The following is a 16343-nucleotide window of genomic DNA, read 5'->3' as shown; positions in this document are numbered from 1 at the left end:
TCGTAGATGGCTTTTATCATGTTGAGGTATGTTCCTTCTATTCCGAGGACTTCAAGGGCCTTAAACATAAATGGGTGTTGAACCTTGTCGAAATCTAGCTAGGGTTTTTAATATTATGTTTCATAGTACTGGTGATAGTGAATGTCCTTGTCTTATACTGTGGACTTATTTCTGGGCTTTCTGGGCTTTCTATTTGGTTTCATTGGTTTGCTTGTCTGTTTTTGTTCTGGTACCACACTTTTAATTACTATGTCTTTGTAGTATAGTTTGAAGTTTGGAATTGTGATACCTCCATTTTCCTTTGTTTTGATCAGTAGAGCTTTAGCTATTCTTGGTTTTCTGTGGTTCCATCTGCATTTCATCAGTGTTTGTTATATTTCTTTGAAGAACATCATTGATATTATCCTTGGAATAGCGTTGACTTTGTAAATTGCTTCGGGGAGGGGATATCTTTCCATTTTGGGTGGTCTTCATCTACATCTTTTAATAGTATTTTATAATTTTCGTTGTATAGGTCCTTCACATCTTCTGTTAAGTATATTCCCAAGTATTTGATTTTTTTTTGTTTCAATTTTAAGGGATGGCTTTCTTGATTTCTTCTTCTTCAGATTGAATATGTATAGGAAAGCTACTGATTTTGTGTGTTGATTTTGTATCCTGCTATCTTGCTGAGCTGATTATTTTGAGAAGTTCTTCTGTGAAGTTTTTTTGTTTTTTTAAATTTATTTATTTGTGCATACAGAACTGGGGTACAGGCCAGAGGTGCAGGGGTGGTTAAGAGGATTCACCAGAGATAGAGTGGGGCGCAGAACAGGTATATCATCAAAGAACACTGCTGAGGGGAGCAGTAGGTGGGTCAGGAGAGGTCTGCCGCGCCATGTGGATCACCTCTGGGGAAGGCGGGGATTGAACTCATGTGGAAGTGGCTTTAGCTTCTTAGTGTTGTGCTTTAACCCACTGTGCCACCAGGGAGGGCCTTCCTACGGAGTTTTAAATGTTCTCTCTATATATTATAATATCTTCCACAAATAGCGATCGTTTTACTTCTTTCCATCCAATTAAAAATCATCTGCACAGTGAAAGAAAATATCATTACAAGGTAAATCATCATACAGAATGGGAGAAAATATTTGTATATCATATGTTTGACAATGGAGCTGATATCCAAGGTCTACAAACTCAAACATCAATGAAAATGTCAACACCCGATCAAAAAAAAAAAAATACATGAGCCAAAGAAATAATTAAACACTTCTCCAAAGACATAGAAATGGCTAATAGATACACTGAAAAATGCTCAACATTTTCTCCAAGGGAGAGAGCAAGATGGCAGTAAAGTGAAGATGCTGTGCTCGTTACCACCAGACACACACAAGACGGATACCAAACAAACCCAGAAAATAGATTGTCATCTGTTCTTCGTAGGAGCGTCAGCCCGACTGAAAGTGCTCTAAATTTGCTAGATGAAAGATAGTTAAGAGATTCAGTGATTCAGCATCTCAGTGGCTCACAATCCTTCTAATCACTCCTCACCCCCACCAATATAACTAGAGCATATCACCCAGGAAGAAAGGAGAGACAGTTTGGAGACCATGGACAAAACCTGGAACATCAGAAGGCAACAAAGATCAACATGTGTGCAAGTGGAAGCAGCAGTGCTGCACCAGCGTAGGAATAGCTGGCAGAGGGGCTAGCTGGAGAGCCTTTCTTTTGGCGCCCACCTTACCCCCGCCCCTTCTCCCAAAGACCTGTCTGAACAAGCCCAGTTCTCTAAACCTACTAGGAGACATCTCCTGCCCCACCTAGTGAGTAGAACAAAATAACCAGCCACATTCGCCTGAAAGTGGGTGGCTTATCTGAGGCTACTTCAAGAAAGATATAACATTCAATCATCAGCAGTAGAGCCAACAGGGGGAAACTTGTAGGGCCAATCCCTATACTGAAGACCTCTAGATACCATGAGCCCCCAGGTGGAAAGAAACTTCAGGAGTTCACTTACTTGCCCAACTACCTCAGGGAACTAAAAAGAGAGCCAAACACAAAGCTGCTGGGGGAATCTCACAGACTGTTAGGCATTCTGCACTTTATAACTTGTCTCTCAGAGTGTATTCTATATTTTCCTTCAATATATCCCCCCAAAATGAATCTGTTGACTCTGGGAAGACTATTCTACCCAGTCATGGGGTGTTCTCCAGGGGATTAGACTAAAACCACAAAAACTAGCTAACTGGGAGCCATCAGACTTCTGAGAAGCAATTTTCCCCTACCTGTGGATGTGTTTGTCACTTGTTTGTTTTATTCCTTTATTTGGCAGCTGGTAGATTTCTGTGCCCTTCTTTCATTTTTACCCCAGTTTTCTGTCTCCTCAAGATTTCTCCATTTTCCCTTCAACTGCTTTCTCTTCTCTTTCTGTCACCTCCCATCCACTTCTTCCTCTTCCCTCTACCTATATTACCTTCACTTCTTCCTATCACCTTCCTTCCCTTTACATTTCCATATCACCCTCCCCTTTCCATTTACTCCTTTTCTCACTACCTATTCTCTTTTGACTCCATTATTTTTATGATACATGCTAGAAAGACTTAGAAGATCAACAGAGAAAATCAGTGCATCCAGGCACCTCTTGCAGGCACCTCTTAGAGACTAATACTCAACATGTTTTTGAAGCAGTAGGACCTCATATGAGACCCTTGGATAATACTGCCTCAGATGTTGGACCCCATTTCACACAATGGTGGAAAAGCAGGGGATGATGGAAAAAAGCACAGCTCAGAATATCTTCCACAGCTCAAGTCTCTGAACATGTACCCAGCCAAAATACCTCAGACTTCATGTAGACATAGTCACACCATAGCAAGAGTAATCAGATGTCATGCCCACCAGCACCAGTAGCATAGGAGTACCTAGAACAGAGCAAAGTTGATGGATAACAACAGGAAGAATAAAAAAAAAATACAAGTGATCAAGCAAGCCCTTCCAGAAACAATATGCCACAGAAAGAAAATCAATCTCTGGGAATTAATAATATAGAAACAGAAGAAAAATAATTCAAAAAGGGCATGATGGAAACAAAGCACTAAAATAATTAGTAGGAAGAGATTAAAAACACAATCAATGAACTGAGGGAGAAAGTGAAGGAACTGGAGGAAAAATCAAAGACATTGGAGTATCTCAAGAACTCTATTCTATTTTCTATTCTATGAAAATAGAATAGAAGAAATAGAAGAATGAATCAGAAGTCTTAAATATTCAGACAGAAAAGGAAAGAGAAGTACAAATGAAGAAGACTGAAAAGGCACTTGAAGATATTTCAGATGCAATGAGAAAAGAAAGATAAGAGTCATAGCTGTCCCAGAGGGTATGAGAAGAACAGGGATCTGAAACACTGTACAAAGAGATAATTGAAGAGAATTTCCCAATCATGAAGAAGAAAGTGGAAATAGAAATACAAGAAGCCAGAACACCAAACTACCACAAAGAAAAGAAAGCTACAGAAAGACACATAATAATAACATTTCAAAGGTTCAATACAAGGGTAAAAAATAAAGAAGTTGACAAGGGGGAAGAAACAGATAACATGCAAAGGAAAACCAATCAGACTGACATTAAACTTCTCCAAAGAAATACAAAAGGCAAGAAGAGAATGGAGGGACATACTCAAAAAACTTAAAGTCAACAAATTCCAACTAAGAATTACCCTGCAAAGGTCTCCTTACTCTATGATAAAAATAAAAACTTTACATGACAAACAAAATCTCCAAAAATTCATCACTACTAAACCCCCACTTCAAAAATTACTATAACATACTCTAGAACTAAAACCACAGAGGAGCGAATAGGGAAGTAACAAGGTAAGGAATAGAATCACAAAAAAGACAAACGAAATGAAAAATGCAGATTCCAGTATAACGATATTAAATCTGAATGTAAATGGTCTAAACTCACCAATAAAAAAATAAAAAGAACACAGAGTCACAGGATGGAAAATAAAAGAGAGCCAAAACTTTTGCTGTCTACAGGAAACACACTTAAATACAAAAAGTAAAAATTATTAAAAGGATGAAAAGCAATCCTACAAGCAAATAGACTAAAAAAGAAGGCAGGAGCAGCTATGCTCATATCAGGTAATATAGCCTTTGAACTAAAAAAGGTTAAAAAAGACACAGACAGGCAATACATTATGATTAAGGGGACAATACATCAACAAGCCATAACAGCCAACATGAACAGCCACCAAATGAAGGAGCACCAAAATATGCCAGACGATTATGATCATGTCTGAAAACAGATATCAGAGATAATATATCCGTAGTAGATTTCAACACACCATTTTCACCATTGGATAGATCAACGAGACAAAAGATTAGACAAGGACACTACAGCTGTACATAAGGTTCTAGACCTCATTGGCCAAACAGACATCTCCAGGACACTACACCAAAAATAAATCTGAATACACATTTTTCTCAAGTGCCCACAGATAATTCTCCAAACTTGATTACATACATATGTAATCAATCAATAGATACACCATGATCAATTCATACCAGCTATGTTCTCTGACCATGAAAGCATCAAACTAGAAATAAAGCACAAAAAGAAAGGAACACTCCTACCTTATGGAAATTAAAACCCACACTACTAGAAGATCACTGGATTAATGAGATCAAGGAAGAAATTAAAAACTACCTCGAGATGAATGACAATGAGGACACAACCCTCCAGAATGTATGGGATACAGCAAAAGCAGTTATAAGAGGAAAATACATAGCACTACATGCTCACATCAAGAAATAAGAAAGAACTAAAAAAAAAAAAGAAAAAAACCCCTAATCTCCTTAATCTCCTACCTTAAAGAACTGGAAAAAGAACAACAACCTAAAAAAGAGCCAATAGAAGAAAGGAAATAATAAAAATCAAAGCAGAAATAAATGAAATAGAAGTTAACAATCCAGGACCCTCCCTGGTGGCACAAGGAGTTAAGGCACAGTGCAGCATGGCTGGCCAAGCTGTTTCAGCATGAGTTCTATCCCCAACCAGGGAGATGACCCACATGGTGCAGCAGGTATTTCCTGTCTTTCCCACTGCTCCACTCAGCAGTATACTCTATCAATCTCCTGTTCTGCTCCCCACACTGTTTCTGGTGAATCTTCTCACTTACCCTGCACCTCTGACCTGTACCTCAGTTCTGTATGCATAAATAAATAAATCTTTAAAAAAAACATAGTGAAATGAAAAAGCTAGTTCTTTGAAAAATAAACAAAATAGACAAACCTCTAGCCAGGCTTGAAAAGAAAATGTGGGAGAAAGAACAAATAAACGGGATTATAAGCAAAAGAGGAGAAATCACAATAGACACAGTTATATGCAAATAAGTTCAACAATCTAAAAGAGATGGACAAATTCCTACAACTTACAATCATCCAAAGATAAAGAATAAATAGAACATCTAAACAGACAAATTACAAGCAGTGAAATTGATACAGTAATCAAAAACCTCCCCAAAACAAAAGCCCGGGACTAGTCAGCTTTACAAATAAATTCTACCAAATGTTCAGAAACGAAATTGTGCCTATACTACACAAATTATTTCAAAAAATTGAGAAAGAAGAAATACTACCAACTATGTTTTATGAAGCCAATATATTGCACTAATACCAAAATCAAACAAGGACAACACACAAAAATAAGCAACTACAGGGCAATCTCTCTAATGAACACTTATGCTAAAATCCTAGCTAAAGGAATCCAACAATGCATCAAAAATATAATCCATCATGACAAACTGGTATTTATCCCAGTGTCACAAGGATGGTTCAACATCTGAAAATCAATTAATGTAATCCAACACATCAACAAAAAGAAAAAGAAAAACTATATGATCAAATCAATGCATGCTGAAAAAGCATTTGACAAAGTCATCATCTATTCATGATAAAGGTTCTTGAAATTCTTGGGATAGAAGGGAAATACATTAACATAATAAAGGACATATACAACAAACTTATGGCCGATGTCATTCTCAATGGTGAAAAGCTGAGATCCTTCCCCTTAAAGGTCAGGAACCAGACAAGAATGTCCACTCTCACCACTGATTTTCAATACAATGCTGGAAGTCTTAGCCAGAAAAATAAGACAATAAAAAGGCATAAAAGGAATCAAAATAGGGAATGAAAACTATCACTATTTGCAGATGATATGATAATATACATAGATTCCTAAAAACTCCACAGAAAAACTTATAAACAGTTTAGTTAAGTAGCAGGAAACAAAATAAACACACACACACAAAGCAGCCTTCCTATATACAATCAATCTGAAGAAGAAGAAATCAAGAAAAGCATTTCTTTTATAATTGAAACAAAAAGATCAAATACTTGGGAATAAACCTGAAAAAAGAGGTGAAGGACCTTTACAAAGAAAAGTATAAAGTATAGAAGACATAAAGAAATGGAAAGACATCCCTTGGTAATGGAGTAGAATAATTAGCATTATTAAAATGTCCATCCAACCAAAAGCAATACAGATTCAATGTAATTCCTATAAGAATTTCAATGACATTCTTAAAAGAAATAGAATAATGATGAAATTCATATGGAGCCACACACACACAAAAAAAAAAAACACCTTGAATAGTCAAGGCTCTCCTGAATAAGAAAGAAGGGGGTAGAGGTATCACATAACTAGACTTCAAACTATACTACAAAGCCATAATAATCAAAACTACCTGGTACTGTAACAAGAACAGACATACAGAGCAACGGAATCAAATAGAAAACCCAGATATAAACCCACAGCTTTATGGAGAGCTAATCTTTGACAAAGGAGCAAAGAATATGTAATGGAACAAAGAAAGTTGTTCAACAAGTGGTGCTGGTAAAACTGGACTGCTACATGCAAAAAAAAAAAAAATGAAGATAGATTACTACCTCACATCATACATAAAAACCAAAGCAAAATGGATTAAAGAAGTAGACATAAGGCCATCCCCGGTGGTGCAATGGGTTAAAGCACAGCACTAAGAAGCTAAGCCCTTCAGCATGAGTTCGATACCCACCCCAGAGGTGATTCCACATGGCGTGGCAGACCTCTCCTGACCCGTCCGCTGTTCCCCTCAGCAGTGTACTTTGACGATCTACCTGTTCTGCTCCACACTCTCTCTCTGGTGAAACCTCTCACCGGCCCTCACCTCTGGCCTGTACCCAGTTCTGTATGCATAAATAAATCTTTTTTTTTTTTTTAAAAGTAGACATGAGACCTGAAAGCATAAAATATATAGAAGAAAATATTGGTGAAACACTACCTGATATACACCTCAGTAACATCTTTAAAGACGCATTATCCAAAGCAAGAATAGTGAAGGAAAAGGTAAACAGCTAGGACTACAGCAAATTAAAATCTTCTGTACAGCAAAAGAAACATTAAATAAAACAAAAAGTCACACCACAGATTGGGAGAAAAATGTTTGCACATAATACTAATGACAAAGGACTGATCACCAAGATATACAAAAAGCTGATGAAACTCAACAAAAATAAAATGAACAACACCATCAAAAGATGAGAAGAACTAAAGTGACACTTTTACAAAGAGGAAATGCAGATGGCAAACAGGCATATGAAAAAAAAATGTTCAGCATCACTTGCAATAAGGGAAATGCAAATTAAAACTACAATGAGATACCAACTCATCAGTGAGAATGTCATATATTTAAAAAAAAAAACTATCAACAACAAATGTTGGCAAGGATATGGAAAAAAGGAACTCTCCTACACTGCTGGTGGAATGCAAACTGGTCCAACCACTATGGAAAGCTGTTTGGAGGTTTATCAAACTGCTAAAAATGGAGCTTCCACATGAGATAGCCATCCCACTACTAGGTATATACCCAAAAGATACAAAAACATTAATTCAAAAAGGACACCTGCACCCTTATATTTATTGCTGCACTGTTTACAATAGGGAAGCTGTGGAATCAACCCAAATGCCCTAAAATAGATGACTGGATCAAGAAGTTGTGGTACATATACACAACAGAATATTACTGGGCAATCAATAAAGATAAATTTATGCCATTTGTGGCAACATGGATGGAGCTGGAAGAGATCATGCTTAGTGAAATAAGCCAGGAAGAAAAAGAAAAATACTGCATGGTTTCAATCATAGCAGGAATGTAAGGAATTAGAAAAAAGAAAATTAATTGTAATAAAGTAAAAATGAAAATGAACTAACAGCTATAAACCAGAGACATTGTATGGGAGAGGAGAAGGGAATAGGAACAAAACTGGGGCAGGAAGACCACATAGGACTATGGTGATGGCACCTGGGTGCAGTGGTGGTGGGAAGTCCATGGGGATTACAACTGAGATGAAAAAAATATACAAAATGAAGAAAGCTGTAAAATTAAAAATGCTCAACATCACTTATCAGAGAAATGCAAATCAAAAGCCCTATAATACTTCACACCTGTGAGAATGGCCCCCACTAAATATCACAGAAATAACAAATTTTAGTGAGTATGTTGAAACACTGTACAGTGTTGATGGGTATCTAGTATAGCCCTTATTGAAGACACTGGGATTTATTTTAAGATTGATTTATTTGTGCATACAGAACTGGGTTACAGGCCAGAGGTGCAGGGGCGGTGAGAGGATCCACCAGAGACAGAGTGGGGAGCAGAACATGCTAACTGATGAAGTACACTGCTGAGGGGAACAGTGAGTGGGTCAGGAGAGGTCAGCCACATCATGTGGGTCACCTCCCGGGCAGGTGGGGATGGAACTCATGCTGAAGTGGCTTTAGCTTCTTAATGCTGTGCTTTAACCCACTGTGCCACCAGGGAGGGCCTGACTGTGTGAATGTTTTTACAAATATTAAAAAGATAACCACAATAATATCCAGCATCTCCACTCCTAGTTTATCTACATTAGGAATACAAAACCACCAAATTGAAGGGATATAGTCATTCCTATCACTACCATCATTTCTCAGGCCTAGCTTCCCAGGCAGGAATGGATCAGTGCAGTGGCAGCGCTAAGTCCCAGACACTAGACTAGACCACCATGGGTTGGTGTCTCACAAAGCCTAAAAAGTAATTTGTAGACATTTTAGATAAGTAATCAGCGAGAGGCAAACTTTGTTTAAGAAAGTAGTTTATTTACAGGAATAAAGTTAAGGAGTCCCATATATGCTGAACTTGAGAGGGGCAAAGAAGCCATTATGGGCTTATGTCTAAAGGTATTTAAAACGTTTTTCTGTCTATTCTGAAATCTCATTATTTTATTTTGTGATTTTCTCTTTTTCCTAGTGGCCATACTCCTCTGGGCACATGTGCTCAGTTTTTTAGCTCTTATCTTAGAATTTACATCCCCTGTCCAAGGTATTTTCTCAAATTTTGCTGTCTTTGTTTAGTCCTCACAGACTTTTTGACTTTGTCTCTGGATTGTATTTTGGTTAGGACTTCTTAGAATTTACCTTTTTTTAAATACTAGAAGCCTGCTTAACTCTCTGGAGTCCCTGCCTGTGCTGTCCCTGATGTCGCTTACTTAACCCTGACATTTCTTGGGACTCACTACATTCATTGTCACTCTACTTACAAAAGGCCACTATGGAAACCATGTACATACCCAAGGATAGATTAGTAGATTAAAAAGATGTATTTTATATATACACACCACAATATTACCCAGCAATTAAAAAAGATGAACTTTTGTCATTTTTTTTCCTTAAGGATGGAAATATAGTACATTCTGCTGAGATAAGTCAGAATTAGAAAGAGTTTGTGTCCATGTGTGTATGGAATATGGAGAAACATAACAGAGGGTCAGTCAAAGCAAAACCAATGACAAGCCCTGGAAATAAGTCAATAAAATTCAGGCTGCCAAAAGCTGTGAGGGATTTAGTGTGTGTCAGCAGGTCAGCTGACTATAATGTAAGACTATGGGTGCATTAAATTTCATTGAATTCCACTGGTGGCATGTATCTGAAGAGTGTGTTTGTATACCTCTGAGTCACACACAGTGTGACTCAATACACTATTGAGCATTATTGGCTCAATACATTTTTAAAGTATAAAATCCGATTATTAGGCAGCAGATCTAAATAGACGATTCACTGAAGAGAATGTACAGAAGACATGACACATGGATGTTTGCCATTCCTTTTAATAATGGAGATGAAGGTCAGAATCATAATGTGATAACATCTCACACCCATGAGAATGGCATGGCACATATTTTAAAAACTCCCAACAATAAATGATAGTGGAATTAGAGAATAAGGAATACTACTGCACTGTTGGTGAGAAGATAACCCGGTGCAATTATTTTGGAAAGTTATCTGAATTTACCTTTAAAAACTGAAAAAGGACCCAGCAAACTTGTGACCCAGCAAACTTGTTCTTGGGCATTGATCCAAAGAAAATGAAACCATCTATTCAAAAAATTTTGACTTCTACAATGTTTCTTGCAGCATTATTTACAATAGCTGGGATATGAAAACAACCCAAAGTGCCCACCAATAGAATATTGTATCAAGCTGTGGCCTATTTGCAAAATGACATATTATTTATCTACAAGGAAGGTTGAAATACTGCCATTTACAGCAAAATTGGAAGGAGCATGGTGGAATTATGTGTAGCAAAGTGAGGTTAAATACAGAGAGATGTTTTGGACAATTTTACAGCAGACAATTTGACAAATTGAAATAGCTGTATAAAAAAAAAAAAACTAGTGCATACTAATAAATGAAGTGATGTTTCAGAGGTTAAGAGAGGGAGGGAGAAAGAACCAAAGAGAGAGGTGTACAGGACAGGGGTAAGAGGAAAAGGAAAAAAATAAAACCTGAACTACCGTATGATCAGCCATTTCACTTCTGAGTATATAGTCAAAGGAAATAAAATCAGTGCTCAAAGAAATATGTACTCTCCTGTTTATTGTAGTAATTTAAAAAGCTAAGAAAATGAAGCAACCTGAATGTTCACCAGCAGATGAATAAACAAATTCAATCTGATGTAAATATGCAACACACTATAATTTAATCATACAAAGAATGAAATATCACCATTTACAACAATATGATAAGATTTTGAGGGCCTTATTTAAGTGTAATGAGTCAAGCATAGAAAGAAAAATACCATATGTTTTCACTTATCTGAAGAATCTGAACTTAAATATAAAATAAAGTAGTGAAAAGTATAAGTTCATGTATACAGAGCAGGTTGGTTTTTGTCAGAGGTGGGAGGTTTTTGGTGGGAGGTAAAATGGTGAAAAGTTAAAAGTAAAAGCTTCTGGGCCCTCCTGGTGGCTCAGCAGGTTGGAGCGCAGCTCTGCAAAGCTAGCATAAGCCACTTCAGTGCGAGTTCAATCCCCCTCCCCGGAAGTGATCCACATGGCGCGGCAGACCTCTCCTATCTTACCCGCTGCTCCCCTCAGCAGTGTACTTTGTCAATCTGCTTGTTCTGCTCCCCACTCTGTCTCTGGAAAATCCTCTCACCGGCCCTGCACCTCTGGCCTGTACCCCAGTTTTTTATGCATAAATAAACAAATCTGAACAAAGTAAAGCTTCTAGTTATAAAATAAATAAATTATGGGTATATAATATACAACACGGTGATTATATTCAATAATGCTCAATCATAAGAAAAAGTGTCTGTAACTATGTACAGTGATGGATGGTAACCAGACTTACTGTGATGACTATTTCACAATATATACAAATATTGAATCATGTTGTATACCTGAAAATGATAAGATATAATTGACAGATAACATTGTAGTGCAAATGGAAGTTGTCAGGTTTTTTCCATCCTCCTACCATTAGCATCAGCGATGGACACCTGTGGGCTTATATACCTGCCTATGGCAGCACCTGGAGCATGGTGTGTGTGTGCATAAGTGTGTGCACCTGAGCCTGAAGGCTGAGCCTATACGGTGGCAGCAGCGGCTGGGCAGGTGTAAAAGGATTGTGCAGCAAAGCCAGTGAAGAGACGAGGAGAAACAGCCAGATAGCCCAGAAAGAGTGAAGATTTGCAGGGGGCAAGGAGACTTCCCAGCTTCCATGCACCTAGTTGTCTCACTACCACTAAATGGTGTATGTAGAAAGATCACTAAAAGCCTGGAAAAGCTACTGAGGGCTGCAGGATGCTCCTTTTCCACTCTACCTGAATCAGTAGAAATCTACTCTGTACCTTGCTGGCCCTATGTGGCATAGTCAGCATAGTCAATAGAGATGGTTACGAAGACCTCAGGGAAGAAAGAGGGGTGGCAGGGCATGAGTGTGTAGTGCTTGGGGACCGTCCTCCTCTCTGGGGGCTTCCCGAGTGCCCAGTGCAGGTGGAAGGGACTCTGCACACAAGGGGGACGGCACTGGAGGGACATGGTGCCTGCTGGGAGGCAGGCGGAGGTGAGCGCTCCCTTAAAAGCCAGTCAGGGGAGACTGGGACAATGCTGGAGGTGCCATGGAAGCACAGGAGGTATTCAAAATGCAGGAGCTGTGCAAAGAGGCTTGGTCAGAAGATTCTGCTAGTGAATAATGTGGTTTCCCTGTCACATGAGCAGCGCCTTTAGCCGCAGATTTGATGGATTATCTGTTGGTGCCAATAACCATGTCCGTTTTGCCTGCACTTAGTTGTATCCTGATGTACTGTTATATTCAGTTGCTTTGTTTATTTGTGTGGGTCATGGCTGCAATGTTCATATTCACCAAGGGAAACTTATGTTTAGATTTATGGCGAAAAACCCTGAGTGGGTGATTGTATAGTAAATGGAAGTTGTCAGTTTTTTCCTGCATTCCCGCCATTAGCACCTATGATCGACCCATGTGGTCTTAAACGCGTGCCTGATGGTGGCGCCTGCAGTGTGGCATGGGCGTGTGTTGTTGAGCCAGGTTTTGAGTTTCCCAAAGAACACCAAGGAGCCGAGTCCGATGCAAAACACACAAGGGTCTTTATTGCAAGCTCGAGCCTGGGCTCCCAACAAGCCCTGACGTAGTGGCCAAATTTGAGAGCCTCGAGCTCAGGAAGAGCAGAGTTTTATTACAGAAGAGTTTCAGCTCAGCAGAGGGGAGTTTTATCTCAGCAGTACATTGAACAAAGTTATCTTGTTTTAACCTGGTAAGATGTGACCTTTACTACTCGGTCACATACCTTAGGACACCGGGCGTTTCCCTGATATGTACTGGTTACTTGCCTACTTGCTAATCGGCTGTTGCTATGGGACGAGCAAGATTAGGACATTTATGTGGCCTTGGCACCTTGCTGATAACCGAAACTTAGGCCTGGCTGCTTCAGAAGCATTCTGAAGCGTGTCATGGCGTCAGTTTGGTCTTTCAGTGTCAGTGGATACACCTGAGCCAGGAGATGGAGCATATAAGGGTGGAATCATAGTGGTCAGGAGCAGCAGAGGACCACGTGGTGGAGCACAGTAGAGGTCAGTGAAGAGACCATGAGAACGCCAGAGAGATAGAAGGAAAACTCCCTGGGGCTACTCCTCCCTGCACTGTACCTGGTTGCCTCACTACAAATGTTGTAGAAAGATCATTAAAAGCCTGAAAATGTCACTGAAGATTCCAGCACTCCTTTTCCCATCTTCCTGGATCACAGAAAACCTGTTCTGAGCCTTGCTGGCACTAACTATAGACTTAATTTAAAATATTGAAAGTAATTGTAGTGTCAGCAAGGTACAGGGCAGGTTCTCTGTCCATTTGGGCAAACAGGTACAGGAGAGTCCAGGAGCCCTTAGTGGTTTCTCAGGTTTTAATGATCTTTACACCAATCATTGTGAAGCAGTCCCACAGGCTGGTATGGCAAGGAGGTCTGGGAGGCACACCTCACAGCCTCTGGTAAATCTTTGCTTTGGGCTTTCTCTGGCGTTCTCTTATGACTCTTCCTCTCATAACACTGGGTCATCCTCTCATAGCCATTCTCTGCCCTAATAACCTCAGCCTCTGTGTGTAGGTGTTCCCACTTACACACGCACACACCTTACTCCAGGTGTCCACAATCAGGTATGCACACCCCAAGCCCACACTCCCCATCAACTCATGTATTCAAGGACTCAGGTGATAGCCAAAGAGGCTAGAAGCGGAAATGCCTGACCATCACTTACCCTGTAGTAATCATTGTTTCTCTCTAAATGAATGAACTAAATTTTGTATCATTAGCATTTCAGAGTAAAACTGATAATCACATGTTTTCCAACTTCAACTAGCATTTATTTGGCCCCCATTGTTTGGTACAACGCTAGCCATGTACACATCACAGCATTAAAACAACGATGATAATTTAACAATTTTTAGTGTACATTGTACAGAAGAAATGCAGATTTTTTTTACATATTTTCCAACTAAATTAATTGTGTGAGTTAAGTACTCCTAATCAAAAAATAAGGCTGTTGAGTGTCAGAATGATTTTGGTGTTTCTTTGTGGTCTCAAAGGTAAAACGTTGCGGGGAATCTTTTTTCCTAAAGCTACTAGTTCTATTCCTTCAACTAGTGCTATGCACCAACATTGTTTTTATTTTGAGTTTCTATGTCTTTACAATTCAGTGATTTAAAATGGTGCTAATTCAGCTACTCTTGTTCCTGCAGAAGTTAACTTCACAACTACTATCGCAATGAGACAGAATAGAGATTAGGCTACGAGGCAGCAGCAAACATACACCTTACCTATACAACAGCTTTTCCTGATCAGTCTCTAATGGAATGAATTTCTCTGTCATATACATCCTATTAACACATCCATTCTTTGAAGTTCGTATGTGATTTTGCCACTTTATCACATATTACTTGGAATCAGACAAGTTAATAAAATGAGACGAAAGTTTTAATAACTCTTCTTTTAGCTTTAACACACTTGACCCATTCATGGAGCTGGTGTATATGTTCTTCCCATTTAATGGTCTTCATCTTTATTGTGAATACGGCAAAATTACACCGGCAAATCTAATCATTTGTCATAATCTTAATATTGATATGAAGAGCAGAGAAAGAGATACAGAATTTAGCAATCTTTAGGGGGAAAAGACTGTAGTAGGACCACTGAACTTTCCAAAGTAAAGCAGCATTCTTGACATTCCTGAATTTGAATCCCTTGTCTACCAATAACACTGCATTAAATTGTTTTTTTACCAATCTAGTGAATGAGTCATGGAAAGTTTCTTGGGAAATAAAGTTGCATCTACTGTTCTAAAACCTATTGTTTCGGGCTCTCCCTGGTGGCACTGCATTATGAAGCACTCAGTAGCCACTGCGGCACAGCACAAGTTCAATCCCCCATCTGGGAGCCCACCCACATGGCATGACAGACCTCTTCTGACCCACCTGTTGCTCCCCTCACCAGTGTACTTCATCGATCTGTCTGTTCTGCACCCTGCTCTGTCTCTGGTGAATCATCTCTCCCACCACACCTCTGGCCTGTACCCCAGTCAGTATGCATAAATAATAAATAAATCTTTAAAAAAAAACCTATTGTTTCATCAAGTGTATTGAGCATCAGTTAAGTAATTTCAGCTTCTCAATATATTACAGATGGCTCTCTGTTTTAATGATAATGTGTCATTTCTACCAATAGGAAAATCCTTCAGAAATTAGCAAGAATATATGCATGCCTCTATACATTTAATTTAATGTGATAACCTCCATCTTTTATATTTGGGAAACATTCAGGATGAACTTCACTGTGAAAAAGTAAATTAAGGCCCTCCCTGGTGGCGCAGCGGGTTAAAGCACAGCACTAAGAAGCTAAAGCCGCTTCCACATGAGTCCGATTCCCGCCTGCCCTGGAGGTGACCACATGGCTGGCAGACCTCTCCTCACCCGCCTGCTGCTCCCCTCAGCAGTGTACTTAGTCGATCTGCCTGTTCTGCTCCCCACTCTGTCTCTGGTGAAGCCTCTCGCCGTCCCTGAGCCTCTGGCCTGTACCACAGTTTTGTATGCACAAATAAATAAATATTTTTTTTAAAAAGTAAATTAATTTGAAAAAGGTAAAAGCCTCACTCTAATGTGTATTGTCTCTCCCAAACCTGATGCAGCATGACACACCTCAAAAAGAAAAATATTTATTAAATACAACTTTTAGCATCTTTCAACAATATTTCTAATTACTGACTCACAACTAGATATACACACAATTTTTGTTTACCCTCTAAGACATGTTTTCTTGTTTGCATATTTTCCTATGTTTGTAATTCTGACCAAGTTTCCTTTGTAATTTTTTTAAAGTTTTATTTATTTGTGCATACAGAACTGGGATACAGGCCAGAGGCTCAGGGGTAGTGAGAGGCTTCACCAGAGACAGAGTGGGGAGCAGAACAGGCAGATCAACGAAGTACACTGCTGAGGGGAGC

Source organism: Condylura cristata, unplaced genomic scaffold, assembly GCF_000260355.1.
Source record: "Condylura cristata isolate star-nosed mole 26May11 unplaced genomic scaffold, ConCri1.0 scaffold00019, whole genome shotgun sequence".
Lineage (NCBI taxonomy): Eukaryota > Metazoa > Chordata > Mammalia > Eulipotyphla > Talpidae > Condylura > Condylura cristata.
The sequence above is the reverse complement of the archived record's forward strand: the minus strand, read 5'-3'. Positions refer to the sequence as shown.